The sequence below is a fragment of the Melozone crissalis genome, unplaced genomic scaffold (genome assembly GCF_028551555.1).
Source record: "Melozone crissalis strain CALT ecotype California unplaced genomic scaffold, PUWL_Pcris_2 ptg000013l_1, whole genome shotgun sequence".
In the NCBI taxonomy this organism is placed as follows: Eukaryota; Metazoa; Chordata; class Aves; order Passeriformes; family Passerellidae; genus Melozone; species Melozone crissalis.
This window is the reverse complement of record NW_026535791.1, coordinates 8,173,261-8,195,309: the sequence shown is the minus strand read 5'-3', so window position 1 is coordinate 8,195,309 and position 22,049 is coordinate 8,173,261. Positions and strand designations below refer to the sequence as shown.

Below are 22,049 nucleotides of genomic sequence, written 5' to 3'. Positions count from 1 at the left end.
TGTTCATGAGCCTGGTGCTTGCACATGTCATAGCATTAATGTTTCAGTTGTTCCTAGAAGCTTCAAGGTTACTTGTTCCCATTTTACAGATAGAAGCAAGAGGCAAAGTGAGACTGGACCCCAGGAATATCAGCTCTTGAGAGTTAGAACTTGAATTATCTACTTTAGTATTCAAATTATGACTCTCAGTAGCTGCTGTTGCACAACATTTTGAGCAAATCAGCATTTGGGGTCTAACTGTACTGCACCCTGGGGATTAGTAACTTGCAGGTTCTGGTGGTCTGGTCAGATTTTGTTTCACCTGGTGTACAACAATGAATGGAAGGTGCTCTGTCACAGGGGCAATATTTACTTGTCATAGTCACAGAAACCTGGGTTTTTCTGTCCCCCCACTGCATGAGCTTCAGCAGGGCTGATACGTGACCATACCCCATCATCAGATAGGATTCCTGGAAACTGCATGTGCAGATGAAGATGAGACTTTGCCTTACTACCTAGTAAAAAGAGGGCTGAGTTAGAATTTAGCAGGTGGCTTGAATTCTGAGACTTACTGAAGTTTGCAAAATCAATTTTGTGACCCTAGCATTCTTCTGATAAGAGAAAGCTTTACCTCTAGTTTCTGAAGTTCAGCTTTTAGCTGTTATTTAGCAATCTACACAGATTGCTGTCAGGATTTCTTCTCTGTAAGGCTGCCTCCACTGTGTCTGTGGCATAGATACCCCCTCAGTCTTTCTGACAAATCTCTTCTCACCTGAGCTTCGTGTCCCACAATCCTTTGTATGTTCTGTGTTCTCTAAGAGTTTAAATCCCTACTTGATCTCCTCTAACTCTTCTGGTACAAAATCTCTCTTATCTATCCAGTGACATCCTCTGTACTGCCTGCTGCAATTGCCCTATCAGGCAGGGCACCCTTGAGCACTGTTCCAGCTCATACTCAGCTACAGAGCTCTCCAGAAGCAACTGCCTGGCGTGGTTTGGGGAACAGTTTCAGATGCTCCCACTCTTTTTTTTTTTTTTTTTTGGCTTGGCTGTGCTTTGGGTAAAAGGAATTTGGGATCAAGTTTTCCACCACACCTCCAGTGGTTTGCTCAGACTGACATTTCAGACTGTTTTAACTTGTCCAATTTTGGACAGATTTTTCAGGCACCAGTGCTAAACTGACTCTTGTGCTTTTCCCTGTGAGGTTGCAGGGGTTTTTTCCAAATGATAAAGCACTGAATGTCTCAAATCAAGTAGAATGAAAATGTGTGGTGGGACAACATACCATGGACTAATTTTTTCTTAGAAATGGATTACCTGAAGCTCCAAAACTGAAACAGGAATGAGGCAGGCTTGTGAGTAAAAGAAAATCCCTAGGAAGTCTAAAGAAGCCAAAATTAACACCTTTAAATGGAAAGCTTTACAAGTCCTACTCTTAGGTGTCCTTAACTGTTCAGGAGGACCTTATAAATTGAAGTGTCTCTTCAAATATGACTAAAATACATTTATATCAGAGATGAAACTGAACATTATCTGATGTAGGTAGAAAATGGAGAATAATTTGTCCAGCAGAAAGTAAATGTCACATTCAGTGTGTTGCAAAGATGACAAGGCAATGCACCTGCTCCTCTCAAAAGTAATTTGTGGTTGGTTTGTGGGTTATTGTGATTTTATTGGATGCAAATAAACAAATCTAAGTTTGTAATTGCACTTCAGAAAGCATGGTGCTCCTTGACACCTGCTGATCTGTTGATCTTGGGGAATACAGAAACAAAAAATGGGTTTTAAAAAACTAAAACTAGTGGTCACAACCAGAACTGTGTGAATTTTAGCACAGTTTTTTGAAATGCCAGTATGGAGACAAGAGCAGCTATGTTTCTGCAGCCTAATTAAAGAACCATCAAATCTATAGCTTTCTCATAGTTTTTGATTTTCATTTATAATTAAACCTTTTCAGAACTTGTTTGTGAAGTTTTTATTCTGCAAAGCAGAAGTTTATTTTGGGGTGAAGTCACTGGAAACCCCAAAGGAAATACGTGTACCAGGCTCCCAGGCCCTATGAGAACCCCTGAGCAAAGGCAGATGTCTCAGTATGGGATCAACATTGTATTATTACATTAGTGAAATTTATTCTGAATTAAGACCTTTGTGCAAATGCAGATTAATCTACCTTAAAGACACTCATGAAACAAGTGGATTTTTTTTTATGAAATCATTTTGGAAGATCAGTTTTAATTAAGGAGTATGGGAGATGCATGTGTGAAAAATGTGGTATTTGGTGGGCATACTTTTATGTTCTAATTTAAAATCACGCACATAACATTTTTAGAAAGCAAAGTAGAGATGTTGCAGTCGTGTGTCCCCACCAGTGCACTGGAGAGTACAAGATACTGATTCTCATGTATGTTGATAAGATGTATGTGTGTAAATTCCTCCCTAACCCAGCCCCATCAATGGGAAAAGACTGTCCTTTGTCAAGGAGAAAAGTTATGAAAGACATTCTTTATTCATGATGGAGTGCTTTAGGGAAGAAAGAAAGTGACTTATGAGTGATTCATTTGGTCAGGCATGCCAGGAAATTTTCTGCTCTCAGTCCTAAATAAAATGTAGTAGCCAAAAAAGTAGTCATTGATCTCATAAATTAAATTAATTGTGCTGTACATTCTCTATTAATGTGAGGAGGGGTTTTTGATTAGTTTAATAAAGTATGAAGAGGCTTTTCTTTGCACCTCTGTTTTCTGGGTTATGTCAATATCCTGTAAGTTTCATGTCCTTCCCCAGGCACTCCTTGAAGGCCAGTGGTTTGAATCTGAAAAGGGGGCAGTGGTGGCAAAATACCACCATTGTTAGTTCTGCTGCTGCCAGGCTCTCATGACCCTCAGCAACAAGAAGTTAATTCCAGAAGTACAATTACAAAAATACCAATATGCTTGACCTGCCAAGTATTTCTGTATCAGCATGAGACTGTGAAGGGGGGTGATGAAGGACTCCCCACTGTCTCAAAGTCCAGAGAAAGATGGATTTTTCTCATACTCGTTCCTGTGGCTCTTCTACAATTTGCCATGTAAGATTTGGAGTGATCATGGAGAGGTTCCTAGGGTGACAACAGCATTCATCTTCTGGTTTTACATCTAATACACAGATTTTGTATTTGAATGGGTACTGCCTTCATCAGAGAGAGTTGTATCAGTGATTATTTTCCTAAAAGAAATTCAGTTTTGATTACCTAATTTCCTGACAGTAAGAGATACAAATCTCAGCTGATAAAATGGGGAATCAGTGCTGGCAATAGAACTGGATACCATTTGAGTCAGTCAGTTTCTATTTGATAGCTTTAAAAAATGTTCTTGACAGGTCTCCTTCTTCCTGGAGCTTGTCTGTTCACAGGTTTCAGTGACACATTAATCTTTAGAAAGTACACTTCTTTTTCCTAGAGAGTTATTATGTCAGTCCTTTTTGTAGTACAGTTTTTTGTTTGGTTTGGGTTTGTTTGGTTTGGGTTTTGATTTGTTTTTGTTGGTTTGTTTTTTTTTTTCTACTGGCTTTCCATGGTTCCTTGAGCATTCACAAGGTTCTTTCAGTTCTCAGTAAACAAATATTTCTCCTTTTTTCTCTGCACATATACGTGGCCTCAGCTCATTCCATCTGCAGATGCTTGTGTGTGACAAGAAGAAGGCTGCTACCTTGTCAGTTCTCTACACTGTGACTTCATGGAGTATTCCTGTAAACACTGTACTTATCCTGGTGTTTGCAGACCACATATTGGAAACAATTCATAGTATATAACACAATACTGTTGAAGTTCATGTACATTTAGATAGATGCAGATTTTGGTGTTCATATTTTTCTAAGGTATATAAAAGCTTATGTAGACTGATAAAAATACTTAGTTCATTTGTCTGACATTAAACAGTGATGATGCTTTTCCATTCCAAGATTGCTTCTTTATGTCAGTCATGGCATATTAAATAATGCATCTTCTCAGTTATTTCCTACTAGGTGTTTTTGTATTTATTCATATGACTGAAATCCTATAGGCTTCTTCCATATCCCCATGCAAGTGACTGTATGTATAATAATAGCTATGCCAGAACATTTATATGGAACATTTATATCCACAATAAACTTTCAGCTGCCTAGTGAATATCAGTAGTCTGTTGGTGGCTGGCCAGCAAATTCTGAAACGTGAAATTTCCAGACTCAGGAAGGCACTGGAGACTGGACTCCTATTCTTCTGCTCTCTCAGCTACAGTAGGATGTGGTGTTTAGTTTCAGGAATCATGAAGTCCCAATTCTGAATTTTGTCTTTTTGCTTTAATGAAAAAAACCCTTCAAAATGTCCCATATTGTCATATTTCTAGGGATTCTGAGAACTTAGGTGACTTAACAATTTGATTTTGTACAATACTTCCCAGGCATTGGCCTTGTTTCACTGCAGTGCTTTGACTCGCATTTGTCTTCTTATATTTTGTACTTCATGGATTTCTTGAGAGACAGATGTTCTATTTTGCTCTTCCTTATTTCTTTTCTTTTTCTGTCGTGCCATGGCCAAATCTTGTGCTGCTATATATCAAAACTCCTTTAAAAATCATCTCCTTGAATAACAATTCATTGAGAAAACCAACTTTCACTTCTACTTAAGCACATTTGCATAGCAAATTTAAAAAGAAGATGTGAACTTCAGAGTCTGAAGAGCCAAGAAAAAGCTTCATTTTGTAAAATGCCCGTTTCCTGTAAATATCAGTAACCTCATGATTTTAAAGAAGTGGTGCCTGTCTTACATTCTTGAATATTTGGGTTTGGGAATATTATTTTCAATTAATTAAGAATTTGATATTTTCTTTTGATTATTACAGGCTTAAAAATATGACATTGTAGAAGATTGACTGACATCAGGGCATCAGTTGTCTTGACTGACATTACGGCATTCACAAGGGAAGGGCATTTCTGTAGCTCCTTTGCACATCCTGTTTACAGTTAAAAAAGGAAAATATTTTGACAATCAGACCATCCTGGTGCACCCTGCACTGCCAATAAGCAAAGGCTGAATGCACACAGGTATGTGTGCAGCAAACAGCTATGCTCCAAGAAGGGATCAGGACCACCCGGAATCCATGGCCCTTGCTTCCAGAAAACACCAGGCTTCAACAATCAATGTAATTACCTTACAAGGCATCCATTTCACGTGAAACTCCGTGCCTGTCATTCCAGTAGAGGGCAGTAATTTACATACAGTAATGTCAATTAGTGTGCGAACCCATCTGCGTCACCCAGTATCAGAGACAACAGCTGGCTTTGTTAAGGCAGTGCAATATTCAAGGCATCCTCTGTCCTCAAGAATAGAGTGCCACCCAGGAGCCCTAGCAATGTAGAAGTAGAACAAAATTTATGAGAATTAAAGAATAAGATGTTTTCAGCTAGCTTGGTGATCAAAACTAAGCATACTGTGCTGTATATAATCACCAGAGCGAATTGCATTTCAATGGACTGTTTCATAGAGATACTGATTTCTTTCTTTGTTGTTGTTGAACAGTAAGTATATAGAAAAGATTTTCTATAAAACCTTTTTTACAGAAGTCATTTTTACAGATCCAGCAACATGCTGTAGTACAGTGGAAGAGGAGGCACTGGAACTTATAAATGTTGGTTTTCTTTAAGCTGAAAGAATTTGATTTATAATCTATTTCAAAAAACTATGAATTAAAATTTATACTTGCCAAAAAGTTGTTTAAACTGTAAGTATTTCTTTAGACACAAGACAGGTTCATTAACTTCAAAATAGCTTGCTTAATTTTGTAAATACTTCACAAATTTTACTTGTCACAGATGTAAAATAATGTGGGGATAATTAATTTCTTCTGTTGCCTGAGCTAAATGAATGGCACTGGTGCTTTGATAAACCAAGGAATTTTTTTCTGAGGAGGACTGGTTTTCCAAGCCATGATGATGCAGAAGGGCACTGAACCTTCACAGGTCATTTAATACAGAAGCACTTTAAAAGACAGCCGCAGAAGCAGAGTATTGGTTTTGTTACAGAGAGAATTTAAAGGGATATTGCCTCAGAACAGTTGCTTAGTTCAAATGTACCTTAGATCATATGTAGGTCTGTCTGAGTTTGAGCAAAAATTAGTTTGAAATGTCTTTGTGTATGGTCTTCTGCTGCTGCAATTTATGAAGAAACGTAGGGTAGCTGCATAGGATAAGGGTAAGGTAGCTGCATAAGGATAGCTTAAGAGAATGGTGAAAGAGATAAATCAAAACCAAAGCTAGAAATGTAATGTGTCTCAGTCAAAATACAAAAAAAAAAATTACACGCAGTATTACAAAAAAGATTCCTAAAGATTTAGGAATCTCCTGCATTGGTTCATAGCTTGGACTTCTCTAAAGTGTGTTGCACACATGTGTAAATTTCATTGCATGAAGGAGTGAGGACTAAGCATTTGTCCCAGTCTTTAGATTATTTTGGATGTGCCTCTCATTCCAGTGCTAAATGCACCTGTGTTTTCCCATCCCTGTCCCTCTCATCCTGGTCTGAATGGCACGCTCTTCCATGGCTTAACCAGAAAAATGCTGTAGCAAATTATTTAAGACTGAGTCGTTTATGTGTCAGATGGCTGCTGAAATGATATGCAAGTGGCATCTCATGGTCATGCTCATTTTAAGAGGTGTCTTTAACATAAGTACAGATTTTTATTGAAATAAATCAATTTTACAAGGAGATTTCAGCCATTGGATTTATAGTAAGAAAGAAACTTTTTATTTATTGCATTAGAAAGACCACAGCTGGGAATGTACCCATTAATAGACACAAACAGATGGATTCTGACAAGTCTGTGAACTATTCACACTCTTTTTTAGCAAATATTTTGCTACAATCCCAACTTGCAAATGTTATTTCAGAAACAAATATGTAACCATCTATCTCAAGGCACAAAACTAAAGAGTAACATTAAAATATTGCAATTTCATTATGCATATGATACTCATTTGAAATATAGGAAGTAGTGTTTAAAAACACTCCCAAAAGATTGCCTTGGTTCAATAAATGCTTTAAATTGTAAATAAAGTCATAGAATCATTTAGACTAGAAAAGACCTTTAAGATCATGAAGTCCAAGCATTAACCCAGCACTGCCAAGTCCACCACTAAGCCATGTCCCTCAGTGCCACCAACACATCTTCTTAATACCTCCAGGGATGGTGACTCCCCTAATTCCCTGGGCAGCCTCATGCCTAACAACCCTGTTGTTGAAGAAATTTCTCCTAATATCCAATCTAAAACTCCCCTAGGGTATTTTGAGGCTGCTCTCTTTTGTTCTATTACTTGGAAGAAAAGTCCAATCCCCATCTTATTACACCCTCCTTTCAGGTAGCTGTAGAGAGTGGTAAGTTCTCCCCTGAGTCTCCTTTTCTTCAGGCTGAGCCCCCCCCCCCAGCTCCCTCAGCTGCTCCTCATAGGCCTTGCACTCCAGACCCTTCCCCTGCTCTGTTTCCCTTCCCTGGACACGCTCCAGCACCTCAATGTCCTTCTTGTAGTGAGGGACTCAGAACTGGACACAGGATTGGCGGTGTGGCCTCACCAGGGCTGAGTATGGGGGTACAAACACTCCTGGCCATTGGCCTTCTTGACCACCTGGGCACGGTCTGGATCATGTCCTGCTGCATGGCGTTGTTGTGACCCGAGTGCAGGGCACTGCCCTTCTCCTTGTCGAACCTCACACAATTGGCCTCAGCCCTTCAACCCTTTCTGTCCAGATCCCTCTGCAGAGCCTTCCTGCCCTCCAGAAGACCAATGCTCCCACCCAGCTTGGCCTCACCTGCAGAGTGACTGAGGGTGCACTCAATCCCCTTGTGCATTTTGTCAATAAAGATATTAAGAAGAACTGGCCCCAGTACTAAGCCCTGGAGAACACCACTGGTGACCAGCCACCAGCTGGATGTAGCTCCATTCTCCACCACTCTCTGGGGCCAGACATCCAGCCAATTTTTTGTCCAGCAAGGCATGCACTTGTCCAAGTCATAAGCAGCCAGTGTCTCTAGAAGAATGCTGTGCTAAAAGGTTTGAAAGGCTTTACTAAAGTCCAGGTAGACATCATCCACAGCCTTTCCCTCATCTACTAAGTAGGTCATCTTGTTACAGAAGGACATCAGGCTGATCAAGCAGAATCTGCCTTTCATAAACCCCTGCTGGCGGGGCCTGATCCCCTGGTTATCCTGCACGTGCCACGTGACAGCTCTCAAGATGGTCTGCTCCATGACCTTCCCTGACACTGAGGTAGAACTGTAGTTCCCTGGATCCTCCTTCTGACCTTTTAAGTGGGTGTCACGTTGGCTAATCTCCAGTCAGCTGGGACCTGCCCACTTGGCCAGAGCTGCTGGTAAATGATGGAAAGTGGTTTGGTGAGAACTTTTGCCTCAGTACTTTTGTGTGGATACTATCCAGTCCCATAGACTTGTGTGTATCTAAGTGGTTGCCGACCATTTTCCCTGGGATTATGAGGGCTTTATTCTGCTTCCTCAAAGGCAGAGAGGCCCTGCCAAGATATTTTGATAGAGGGCTGGGCAATCACAGAGTTTAATATAGAGTTTAATAAGGCAAGTGCCAGATTCTTTTGTTTCCAGGTGTCTGGTGAGCAGAAATCCCCCCTTAGAACAAGGACTAATGATTGTGAAACTTTTCTCAGCTGCTTATAAAATATTTTTTCTGACTCTTCATCCTGTTTGGGTGGTCTACAGCAGAGTCCCACTAGGATATCTGCCTTCTTGGCCTTCCTCCTGATTCTTCCCCCTGACTCAACCCAATCATCATTGGCATCAAGTTCTGGATAATCAAAACTCTTTCTAACCTGCAAAGCTATCCCACCACCACTCCTTCCTTGCCTGTCCTTTCTGAAGAGTCTATAGCTACTCACCACAGCACTCCTGTTGTATGAATCATCCCCACATCCCTGTGATGGCAACTCTGTCACAGTTTTCCTGCTGTACAATGGCTTCCAGCTGCTCCTATTTGTTGCCCATGAGAGAAGGTAAATGTTCATCTTCAGAATAGCTCACTAAACAAAGTAGCAGAAATTAATTATACAATATATAGCTCAGCTGCTAGAGGAGTTGGTAGTTAAAGAAAAATGATGGGTAGTGGCCTGCTGGGTAACAGTATAACTAGTGACTCAAGTCATGTACTTGCAAGAAAAACCAATGTGCAGCACACACTTCTCTTCAATTGTTAAACATTAATTTGTAGATTTAAACTTTTATTCAGCATCACTGTATTTCTGATATCATAGGAAGGTAAAAACGACAACTGATTCCTCTTTTCCGCATTATTTATTGCTTCATTTACTTTTAACATATCTTCTCTTACTTTTCTTAGTTGAGAATTTTCAAGCCCCATGACAGCATTGAGCCCACCAGCTTCTTTTGAATAAACTGGGAAACTTTATTACCAAAAAGACACAGTGAAAATTCAAAATGTCAGTACTGACCCTTAATGTGCATAACCAAACATACATACATACACTGAGCCTCTACATGAATTTCTGCCACATGGTGAGGTGTTTGGGACTTGCCCAGTTTCTTTCCTGGGAAGAAACTTTTACAGCTTCATTATCAGCTAAATATTTGGATCATTTGTTTTCCTGACAGTCACTTTGAGGAAAATAAAGAACTTCTCTAAAATCAAGAGAAACACCCTGAATTCTGATGTAAGGATGGCTTGATCCACTCATCATCCTGATCTGACCCACTCCATCACTCCTGAACATAAAGAAACATTAGTCCACAGAGAATCAGAAACATAGTTTTATATCAGCTTGGCAGATAAGTATTTTTGTAATTACATTTGCAGTCTCTGCCTATCCCGAACAGCTCCAAGTGCTTTTGTTTCAGAACCAAACTGATAATTTGATTATGGTCTGATTTCAGCAGAGCACTTAAATGCAGTATAAATTTAAATTATTAAATATTCAAATCATGTGGACTAGTCTGTTTTGTTATATTTAACTTTGAAACCAACAGTAGATTCTTTTAAAAAAGATTATCTGTTAAACCAGTATGGTTGGATATATGAGTTCATCAGAAAGAGGAAGTTACCAGAACATCCATATTTCCAACATATAATACAACAGAAGATACTATACCTAATCTGTTTCAAAGAGAGGACAAATACATTTCAGAATCTAGGTTAGACAAGACAACACCAAATAAAATTGACTCTGACACATCTGGTTCGTTTTATACAAAACCATAAACATGTGTAGTTACTAAACGGCCTAAGCTGTTTCTTTGGAAGGCACCCTAAAAAACAAGGACAGCAGGACAAGTGTTTACAAAGCCAAGGCATATACATTAATCGTGGCATGGCAGAATTTTAAAGAAACTATCAAATTCAGAGGGATTATAAAACAGCTGGGATGAATTGTAGGTAGGAAGTGTTTTAAATCTCTGGATTCTAGGTCTCAACAGTGGTTGTAACACAGGGCACTCACTTGCTCTGGTATTCCTTTGCATTGCTTTCTCTTAAGGGAGGATTGTGGCTTGTAGAGGGCTGGAACCATTATCTCTTCCTTTATGGAAAGCATCAGTTGGTGCAATTATTAGGGATCTTCAAACTGGGAAGAAGTTTATTGCTGTGACAGATCGGGCAACATATGGAAGGAAGTAAGATGTTCTCCAGAGACAGATTAAGTTTTTGCCAAGGCATTTTACTGAATTTTTGGAAAATAAACAGGTCATTAATTGACTCCAGATTTAGCTACTGCAAATTGTGCAAAGATGCTGCAAACCAGATGCTTTCCCCTATTTGTTTTTACAGCCCTTTCTATTTATAGATGCCCTTATTTGATGACTTACTTCTTTAATAGAGGGCATTGTTTTACACCGGAAGCCTCATCTCAGTTATGCCAGTAGATGCCTGACTAAAACATACATGTTCACACAATTGCAGGGATGAAACACTCAGCAATAACTTAAGTAGGAAATAATGAGTAGGAAGATTTAATTCTTCCCTGGGTTTCTTAGCACATAACTGTTTTCAGCCATTCTCTATGCAGACCCTGCTAGTGAAATAGTAGAGGCAGGCTCCTATCCCAGGGACAGTATCCTTAGACTTGTCTTGCCAATGAAGGTGTGAATACAGTCCATGTAGGCATTTCTCTGGCTTCCCAAGTTGTGTGACACAGCCATTGATGTACCTGTGGCACAGCCACGGATGTATCTGTCAGCCCTGTGGGAGCATAGCTTCAGCTTGAAGTCCAGAATAAGGCTGGATCCCAAATGGGAATGTAGCAGCCAAGTCAACGAAGCTGTGCCAACTGACAGAAATACTTGAGAAAAGAAATATTCATTCCTTTTCCACTTACGCTTCTTTTAGTCTTCAGAATGCAGGCTCTATTTTATGCTATATCCACACAGTCTTGATTCATGTTATAAATAACATACTGAGTGAAAAGCATCTGCCCTGACTTGAAAGCAGTGAGTCTAGTGGGGATGCCTTCTAAAAGGATTGAGCTAGTCACACCAGGTTCTTTACAGTCAAGACAGAAATAGGAACCTCTGGAAGCCAGTCCTGTCATCCTGAAATAGATGTGTGAGACAAGGGGAATGAATTGCCCTACGGTGGTGCTTATTTCTTGCCATTATCCTAGCCAAGTGACAGCACCAAAGAGCTTCTTGCAGTGACAGACTGGGAAAAGCCATCTCTTCAGCTGCCACCTAAGTGCCTTTGATATGGAAATCAGTGAGCCTCTAGCAGTGGAGAAGTTTAATTTTAGAGATTGCAGCTCATAACATCTCTGGCTTCATTTTAAAGTACCTGCTCAAGTCAGCAAAGCAGGAGATGGAGCTGATGAGGCACCTGAGACTTCAGTGGCACTTGTATATGTGCTGAAAGGCACATGTTCTGACAGTAAACTGCCAGTGTATCTAAACCTCACATAAATGTATTTCTTCATTTCCAGTTTATTCTGGGGAGGCAGATTTACACAATGTGAATTACACATCTTTAGAAGACATTCTGAATTCATTGTAATAAAAGCTGCTTGATTTTACTTGTGAACCCTAACAGGCTTAGCTGAGCAACAGGGGCAGCAGCCATACAGAATTCATTATGCATGTTTTAAAGTGCATTCTGAAGTTCACTTTTCAAACTAGTAGATAGTTATTTGATGTATGAATATTTATTTCTCTGTGTCCTCAGTCAGCACAAAAGTCCATCAAGGCTCAGGTATCCTGTTTTTCACAACAGCTGCTAGTGAATGCCTAGGAAAGAGTATAACAACATGACAAATTTATGGTATGACCTCTTAGCTTCCAGGTTTCAGTAAATAGTTCTTTGTTGATGTTGTTAACAGGGCTGCCAATTAGGAGCAAAGTAAAAGGGAGGTTTATGATGTGACTGTGCACTTCCTAGCTGAGCTACACCTAAGCTTGTGAGACACACCGACTGTTTCCCGTTTGAAATGTTCTGCAGACGTGTAATCCCTCACATCACAATTGCTATTTTAAAAAGTTATTTTCATGTCATTTCCAGGTGTCATGGTCAGAGTTGCCTCTGTGTCACTAGTCTGAGCAAAGTGAAGTGCCACTAATCTGAGCAAAGTGGGAACAAAGTTTATTTTTAAAGCAATACAGGCTTGGTATGGCTTGAAAGCAAAACATTCAGAACTCCATTTGGTTTTAATTTATCATCCAACCTATTATGTTTGGTAACATATTAGAAACCAGTGAGCATATTATTTTTCATAAGCTCCTCAGGACATAAAAGGAGAAAAAATAAAGACTGAAATACGTGAATCTCTGCTTCATTCTTTTGCAATTCAAGAAGAGAGTACATACAAAGTACTTTAATGCCAATTCCAGACTCAGCTACATATGTGCTAATCCTGAGCACTTACAGGGTATATAATGAATTCTGGCTTGGAGCAAAAGAACTCCACAACATCGTGGTCTTGAAACTCCCTTCAGGACCCAGTTTTGCCTTAATTTCATGTCCTTATAGCTAAGAACAGCACTTGCCTGTCAAAATCTGATGGAATAAGAGGCAAAAAAAATTGGGAAACATAAAGAGGACAAACCTTCTTCACAGGTCAGGTGCAATTTCAGTTTTGCAATATTTTGTTGCCCAACTGAGATACTTCAAAGAGGTCTAATGTCCAGACTGAGGAAACCAACCTTCCCAGAAAGTCAGAGCTTTTCAAGTGCATTGGAAAATAGACCCAAGATGAGTAGTTCCTTTTGAAGGTTTTGGCCAAGGAATTTTTCCAGTAAAACTGCATTCCATAAACATGGAGCAACACCTTAAGTAGACAACAACAAATGAGGAACACCATGAGGTTGATTTGAAACAGAGCTGTATATTCAGACAGTGGGACAGGGAGAAAGCCTGTGAGAAGGATGTGATAGGATGCCAGGATAAACATGAGAGCAGACAGCAATATTTTCATCACTCTGTAATTGAGAGAGTAAAAAGAAATTCTCAGCTGGAATGGAACTTATCAACCAACTCTCTTGGTGTGCCTATTTCGAGCAGAGGGGGAATCAACAGAGGAAGAATCTTGGTAAGTGGCTGCTGGAGGAGGGTGTGCAAGGGAGTGTGTGAGCTAGGGGAGAAAGGAAGTACACCTGTATTGGGGACTGGAAGAGAAGGAGGAATGTTTGGTGGAAAATAGTTCATCCTGCCTGCACTGCTGAAAGTTGTAGGCTTTTTCTGACTCTTCCTGTACACTGGAAGCATTGTCCAAAGGGTGGCTATGGGGAAAGAGAGCTGCAGGCTGCCTGCCCTTTTTTAGAAGGAGCAGCATGGGGGCTGGAAAAGGAGCTCTGGGAAGCCCTCTCCTCTCTGTTGGTCCTGCTATCTGGTAGGTTTCCACTCTGTAAAAAAAACAACAACCTGCAGCATTATCCAGTGAGACACATCAGCTCTGTGGTGTGTATTTAGCACAGTGTGAAATGTGAGTGAAAAGAAGTATGCAAGAAATATGGAGTCTAAAAATGAAATGCTTATATTAATCATAGAGCAGCTGGTTGCTAGAAGACAGAAAATCCTGTCCAGGGACTTGTCCACTTTATAAATATCAATATTGTAAACTGTCCCACTACTGTTTTGTTGTGAAAGTTCTGCCAAGAATTATTCGGGGGATTTGTTTGGGTTTTTAATTATTTTTTTAATTAAAAAACACATATATGTAGCTTATACTCCAAGATTTTATGATAGGAAGAAACAAATAATTTGGGATTAAAAGTTATAGGCGTCATTCTTTCTGCTCCAAACAGATGGGGCTATACAGAACACTTGCTGTAGATTGTGCTAAATTCTGGCTTTGGGTAAGGAATAAGTGATCCATGCATGTCTCATATTCCCTCAGCTTCTTTATTTGTGAGGTTGCCAATCAGACACACATAATCTTGCTGATATTATGCAGCCAGATAAGTGTGCAGGTGTGTTGGTCACGCTTGCTGTGAGCTGGTGGCTCAGCCTTAAGGCTGGGACAGTGACCAGGTTCTCTGCTCATCCATGATGGTTTTTGTACTGGGCCTTTGTTCTGGCTCTGGTGACCTAGGGGAGGGAAGAAAATGTCATGTGCACCCTGTTCTGCTGGGTATGGGCAGGCCCATTCCCAGACATTGTGGGGACAGACCTCAGCTCTGTATTCAGTGCCCCCACTCACCCTCGCAGCAGCAGCACAGGCCTGCCACGTGTCAGGCCAGATGTCCCCACACTGCACCAGGGACAGTGGCTGCCACAAGGCTTAATTCAGTTTGCTTCATTGGGGAGATGGGAGAGGCAGAACAGGTCAGCAGGCTCTGCAGAGGACATCCCTCTCCAGGAACAATTGCCACCCCACCGTAACCTAAACCTCCCCCAGGCATCAGCCAAAGCCCCAGCTTTCCTGGGTCTCCAGGAAGAGTAACCAGCCAAGGGATGGCTTTGTTGTACCTAGTGGCTGTCCTGGTGGTGATGGCCTGGGGACTGTAAAATAAAAAAGGAGGAATTCCAACTGTCTGTGAACAAAATACTTTGTATGTATCCCACTTCCCTGCATGCAAGGCTGCAGTCCAGCCCTAGAGTCCAGACTCAGTTTGCTGGTTAGTGCACACTGCTCTGCAGAGCCACATGTACTACCCTACATCCTTGTTACACAGAGTTGATAAGATCTGACAACATGCATTTAATAACACATTGGGAAATCTCTGGCTATCTGCAAGTTTAGGCAATAAGTGTTTCATCTGAAGGAATCCACTACAGGTGTAAAATAAAGGGTTTTTATTTTCTCCTTAGCTCATGCAGTTACAGTAGATTCTAGTCTGCCTCTAGTGGACTGATATTGTTTGTAAGGAAAATTAATCTTCCTACAAAATTGTATTTCCTTTTTTTTTTTACATATAGGTACCAAAATAGTTAAGAAAGGCAAAGATTACTGTTATCAGTCAGGAAACTGGTATACAGAGACAGGTTATACAACTTCCCTGAAGTCTTCCAGCAAGTCACTGCCACAAGTCCTGTGCCCTAACCATCGTGTCTGTCTGCCTTACTGGGTCAGAGACTGAAATCATGCAACAAGTATTCATTGATTTCAAGGAGCCTGGAGAATTTCGTGTTCCCAGACACCAGTCCCCTGCTGCTGTATTTGAAATAGTGTTGCCAAGAATTATTCTGTTCTGCCTTGTTGCTTTTTAAAAACTTTTACGAAGTCTAACTTTGGCATTGGTTCTCTAGCCCAGAGAGAGGGAAAATCTTCTGGCAAAACCAGATCAAAACGTGAATATTTCATCTCTTGCCTATTTGATCATGATAGTACTGGAGTCCTGTTGAAAAGAAAATGAATAGCAAAGCCCTTACCTGAAGTCTGCAAAAACATGAGCCTTCAGCTCAGATAGGAATGTTTGTCTGTGACTGAGTGACACCAGCAGTAGGGCTGTGTGGGGATTTACAATGTATTTGGATAACTATAAGGAACTAAGTTTATCTAAACACTTCCTTACATTATCAGTGTGTTATCCAAACACTTTGTTAGTGAGACTGTGAGATTAGGATGTGTGTAAGCCCACCACTACTTAAATATATTTACAGAGTTCCTGTGAACCCACAGGAACTTGTGTATAGATTTAGCATATGGAGTTGCACTAAGTTGAAACTACTTGTAGCTCATTTCTGTCATAATCCTCTCCAAATGCTTTAGCAGAGGAGGTCTGCCACCTGAAATGTCTTCCTCTCTTTTGAACTCTATTACCCAGCTGTTGTGTTTTTTTCCTTAATTTACTGTGGAGAACCACTGTCTTTAGGGACTTTACACAGCGTGGGATGCTGACTATTCCTGGCTTGTGAAGAGTTCAGCTAAGGCCAATGGCGTCTCTATTCATGTGCTGGTGTGGTTTGACTGAGGAAAAATGTTTAAAAACTGAACAAGAGTGAGACCATAAGGCCTAAATTAGCAGTCAGGCACTGGATGAAACAACTGACCCCTTCCAATGATCTTGCCAACTATCCAGGAGCTCCTGGTCCCTTCTGAGCCCCTGGGAGAGCAGAAGGGACAGAGAGGTCACATCCTCTGAGCCCGACATTGTGGCCAACAGACCAGGAGGTTACACTTCACGAGCAAATGTGACAGGAGGGCACGGAGAGGCTGAGCCCAGGGAAATACTGTCATTCTGCAGGCTGCAGCCCCAGACCACAGGAGCAGTTATTTTGATGCATTTCTGCACTGGGAGTGCTGTTAGGAGCCCACATTTACATAGGCTGTGGGTGGTACATCTGGTTAGCTCAGGTGAGAATACAGACTGGCCACTGCTGCTCAGAGCAGCCCCAGTGGGGTGGCCACAGGTCAGACCAACCCAGTATCATGGCCAGTTGGTCAGCGGGCAGATGCAGCTATTTTTGGAAAAATAATGCTGGGAAAGGTAGGTAGTGATTTTGTACATGTTGTATATCCTACCTGCACCCACCTGGTTCAAGGAGGTCCTGAGCCACAATCTGGAATTTTGTGCGTAATGGCCCTTGCTGAATTTTTCTTCCAGGGATTTTATCCTTTTTTGAATTCTGCCAACTTCTGACAACCACAGTATCCTCTAACAATGACTTCCAGGGGTCATTTATACATATATGGAGAACTATTTATGTTCATTCATTTTGAACCTACCCCTACATACTGTTCCCAACTTTATCCACTATGAGAAAAGACCTTATAATTACCAAATGGTGAACAGACATTTGTAATGGCATAACCATGTTTGTTGGTTTGCACTCAATTACTTTTCCAAAAAGTTTTAAAATCCATTTTGCTAATTTTTTGTTCCTACTGAGCACTTGTATTGGATTTTCATAAACCTGTCCAAGACGTGTTTCCTTAGAGATAACAGCCCCATCACTGTGCTCTGTTACCTTTAGGGTGTTTTTTGTCCCATACATTATCAGCCTTCACAAGCTTAAATTTTAATGCCTTCTCAGTCAATATTGTAGTAAACACCTTCAGTGCATACAACCAATTTCTCTTTTGACTGACAGACTACTTTGGTATCATCATTATATTTTGCCAACTGATTATCCAGTCCCATTATAAAACCCATGTATGAATAGTGAACAAAACAGCTTCCAATACTTACGTCTGTGTGAATCCTCTGGGAAACTTATCCCATTGTGAACATAGGTTATTTATTACTACTTTGGTCTCTGGTCTTTAAGCTGCCATTAAACCACAAGTGGCCTTTTCCTTTTTATCTGTGATAGCTGAGATTCTTTATGATTGCTTGGTAGAGGATCTTAAAGGAGCCTTTATCAAATCAGTTACTATTCATTATCAAATCAGTCACTATTCATTTTCCTTTTATTTAACATCCTGAGCACCTCTACAAGAGAACTAATGAGATTAATCATATTTTCTTGCCTTGACCCTCATCTTCCTGGCTTTTTGCATGTGTCCTTTCCATAAGTTTGCCTGGGTGGCTGGTCAGTCACCTCCCTGCCATCCTTTTGTTCCCTAAACATACTACTGTTGTACTCCTGCACATAATTTCTAATCTTCTGCTTCTGTGCTGTGGCCAGGCTTCTGATGTTCTTGTTTGTAATCAGGAGCTATTTTATGTAGCAGTACTATTCATTGAACACGTGGGTCTTAAAATGAAAATGGATTGTCCTCTGATGCTGGAATGGGGACACTGGAAGAAAAGCATATGATGTACTCTTCAGAAGCCTCATCTCCTGGTTTGAAGTTTATCTTCAAGGGTGTGTGTAAGCCTCTCTCATGCTTAAGAAGCCCTGTTCATTTTTAAAACTCACTATCAGACAGTTGACACAGCAGCTGACTTTCCTCCAGAACACATCAGTATCGGGCTCTGCCGTGAAACAATCCTCTGTTGTAATTCCGTGCAGCTATTAGCCGTCTCCATCTCGCTTCCTGGCCATGCAGAAATCTCACATCAACTATTTTCCTTTTGCCCCAGATGAGCTGCAGAGCCTCAGTGCCCCAGCACAGCCTCAGGAAGAAAGTCAAAAAGTGCCACTGAGCCAGAGGGAAGCATTTCTGGCTGCTCTAGACTCCCTGCTGCTTCATGCCCTGTATGAGTTTGCAGCCTGCAGTAATCCCAGCAAACAGCTCTCAAACAAATGTCTGTGTTCAAACATAAAACATTTATCCTAAACAGCAGGCAATGAACTTCTGCTTTTAAAAGTCCTGGTCCCAGAGATAGAGTTCAAAATGTGAAGTAATTGACAGCTTCGTCTTAAACACAGCTTTGGCTTCCCCGCATGTGAAGTTTTTCTCTTCTTGAATTTGAGAAAGGAGAAACTGCCTGTACTTAGTACATCAGCTGCTGTGCAGGCATTTCTAAAGGCAGAGGCAGGTAAGAAATACAGAATGTATGGATAGAATAGGGATATGTGGATAGGACTTCAGTATTCAGGATATATTGCATATATAAGGTGTTGAAGTTAGGCGATAATCCAGCAAACTGAACTGTTCTTCTACCTGCAGAATTATAGAAGGGAGTCCAGAGATCAGAAAGTTGAAAGCACATGCCTGAGTTTTTTTCTTCTGTGACTTGAAAACAAGAGTTTCCTGCTTCTAACTACATGTCACTAATGTTAATAACAAATGTGCACCTCTAGTGGATAGGAAACTGTTTTGTTCTCATAGAGCCAGTGCTTTCTAATGAAGAGAGGCTGTCAAGTTGCCATTAAATTTTTGATGTGAAATAACGAGATAAGTGCAACTAACAATGAAAGGAAAATGGGTCACTTTGGGAAGATCAAGTGGCTGATTACTGTGTGAGAACAGCAGGTTCAATCCCAGCCTGGAGAACTCCATGCCAGGTACAACATCACAGACATATTTCACAATTCACTGGGAGGTGTGCATTCCAAGATGTAAATCCGCACTCCTGATTATAAAATCAGTTTAGTATTTATATTTATATTTATATTTATATTTATATTTATATTTATATTTATATTTATATTTATATTTATATATTTATGTAATGCAAATGGAAAATTTATGTTCATCTCAATTTATCCTCAACTACCCCCCTGAAGCACTGCCTCCTGGAGTAATTCTCTAAGGCCAAGGTGGTGTCTATTCTCTTGCCCAGATAAGCCAGTCATAAGTAGATTATTAAAGTAGTTTGTAATCAAATATATTTTGGCATTTCTAGAGTACATTGTGTTGTTTTCTCCAGCTGATGTCAGCACTCTACTCGCAGTGAAATGGAAGCAGATTTCCAGTACTGCTTGAGATACTGCAGTATCTATGAGCAGCCCTGGGGCAACTTTTCCTGCCAATAGTTAATCCCTTTCTCACACCAAATGCCATTTCAGGGAGAAAAGGTGTCAGAGAGACATAAAAATCAATTAACAGAAATGAAGTGTTGCAGTTCTGCCTGTGAATGCATAGGGAGAAAGGAGTATGACTCCTTGAGCTGACTTTGCCAGTTATACTAAGTCCATGCAGTCATCAGAAGCACTGTGCTAAATGAATAAGGCTTCAGTTAAAGATTCCTGATATCCCATAGTATTTCAGTATCCATCAAGTTACTGATTGTCACTTTAGATGTGACACGTGGTTATTACACTACAGATATCAGTGTGGACATTTCTGATTAGTTTTTTTAAAAACCCGCTAATTCCAGACATGTTTTTATGAAGGAATCTCCTTTCCTGCATGGATCAGTCACAACATGGGAGCATGGGGTTGGGTTGTCATCTCATGGGCTGTGCTTCTGTCAAGACTGGCAGCAATTTCAGGTGTATTGTAAAATGGGAGGGAGCTCCCTCCCTTTACATTTCCTTGTAAAATGCACAGGGAAGCTTTTATTTTGAAGTGCTTTTATGAGATGCATTAGCATGAAGTTCAGTGTTGCTCTATTAACTATTCCAGAAACAGTCTGTAGACTGAGACTGAAATATTAATTAGTGCTATTATATAACAACTTAGACCTCTCTAGTACATCTTGTCTGAGAGGTTGATGGCCAAAGGAGTTTCCTTGTCTGAATGACACATTTTTGAAAACAAACAGTGAGTGTCAAGGCAGTCACCAAACAAGGATACAGTCATTTTAAAAGTATGCAAGGAGGGCTACTTCTTTCTTTCGCCATGCACAACTTCAAGCACAGGAGCTTTCAAACACGCACCACAAGACCAGCTAACTCTTGTCGTTTCTTGTTTTATTTGACTACTATGCAAGTACTGGACTGCAGCCAAAGAATTCAGCCTCAGCACAGGCAGCACTCGTCAGCACCGAGCCTGGGGCAACCCTCTGGCTCTGAAGTTGTGTTTGGACCCTGGTGTCTGAGAGGAAAGTCATCATTCAGCAACAGAGGCTTCTTATTCTGTCCTTTGTGACCTCAGAGATGAGTGGCTGGGAAGCTGGCAGGGCAGCTCTGCCCTGCTGCCTTACCCCTTGGTGAGGACATGGGAAGGGATGGGCAGCCAGGGGGCACTGAGGCTGGTAGTCTGCTGTCTGTTACAAGCATATAACTGGATTTGTTGATCCCTTGGGAACGTGTTCACTAGTATATACACCTTACTTAGGCTCTTGCTGTGGTCTTTGTTTCTTTGGACTGGCTTTTGAAGCATTACATTTCTCTTAAACTGCTTCCTAGACTTTGGAAGTATTGCAAGGAAGAATGCAGAATCCCATTAGCTGAAAAAGTCAATGCATTTTCCAACGGAAAAAGAAATCCTTCTGAATATTTAAGCAGAGTAGTATTAAATGTTAATACTTGCTTTCCATTAGCAATGGCATTTTAAAAATAGAATTAGATCAAAGAACTGTAGATTAATCAAATATGAATTTTCCTGCATGGAGGTAATGTCTCTTTGGATAAACACTGTGCCTGTCATTGACGTTTGAGAGTCTCTGGGATATTTATTCTGAAAAGATGGCAGCAGAGTGACTGACACTGGCTTGGCAAGCTGGGGTAGGAATGGGAGCCATCTCTTCCCTGCTGTTGAGGCTCTCTCTGCTCACACCTGTGAAGCAATCCTGCCTCTCCTCTTTGCACAGCAAGGCAGAGAGGAGACTGGTCAGTCCTATGCCTGGCTGCCAGTGCCCAACCCTGTTTGGGAGTGTAGATGATCGTGATGCTCTGTCTTTGCTCTTGAGTTTGAAGTTTCTGCTTAGAGCCTCAGAGAAGGCCATGCAGGCATACTTGGAGCAAAAACCAGCACGTACAGACCCTGAAGGTGCTGTTAATGGTAATAACAGGTAATGAAGGCTTCCAGTCTACAGCATTCATTTTAAGTTTCTAATACCTAGAATTATATTTCTCCATTTTATGGCACTGCACAAGTCTCACATCGATGAGGAATAAAATTCATAAGGTGTAATGAGAACAGATTGCATCGCAGTAAAACCATGTCCTAAGGGGGTTTTCATGGAGCAAAATTTTAATGAATAGTTGTGAACAAGAGCTGTCCTTCCCCCTCTCACGTTTAGGTGGCTATACCTGCCCTGTCCTCTGTGAGGAGGTAGGTCCCAGGCAGTGCCACCTGATGGCCCTGTCCTGGTCAGCATCTGTGAGGCAGGGAGTGCGAGGAGAGCTCCATTGTACCATGGCATGTTGTGAGATAATGTTGGCCTTAA

General features: G+C 40.8%; 1 protein-coding gene across 2 annotated transcripts in view; it reads left to right on the top strand.

The window, feature by feature from the left end:
* STARD13 (StAR related lipid transfer domain containing 13) overlaps positions 1-22,049 on the top strand; it is a 244,671-nt gene that overhangs the window by 103,661 nt on the left and 118,961 nt on the right. The gene's annotated exons all lie outside the window — the stretch shown is intronic.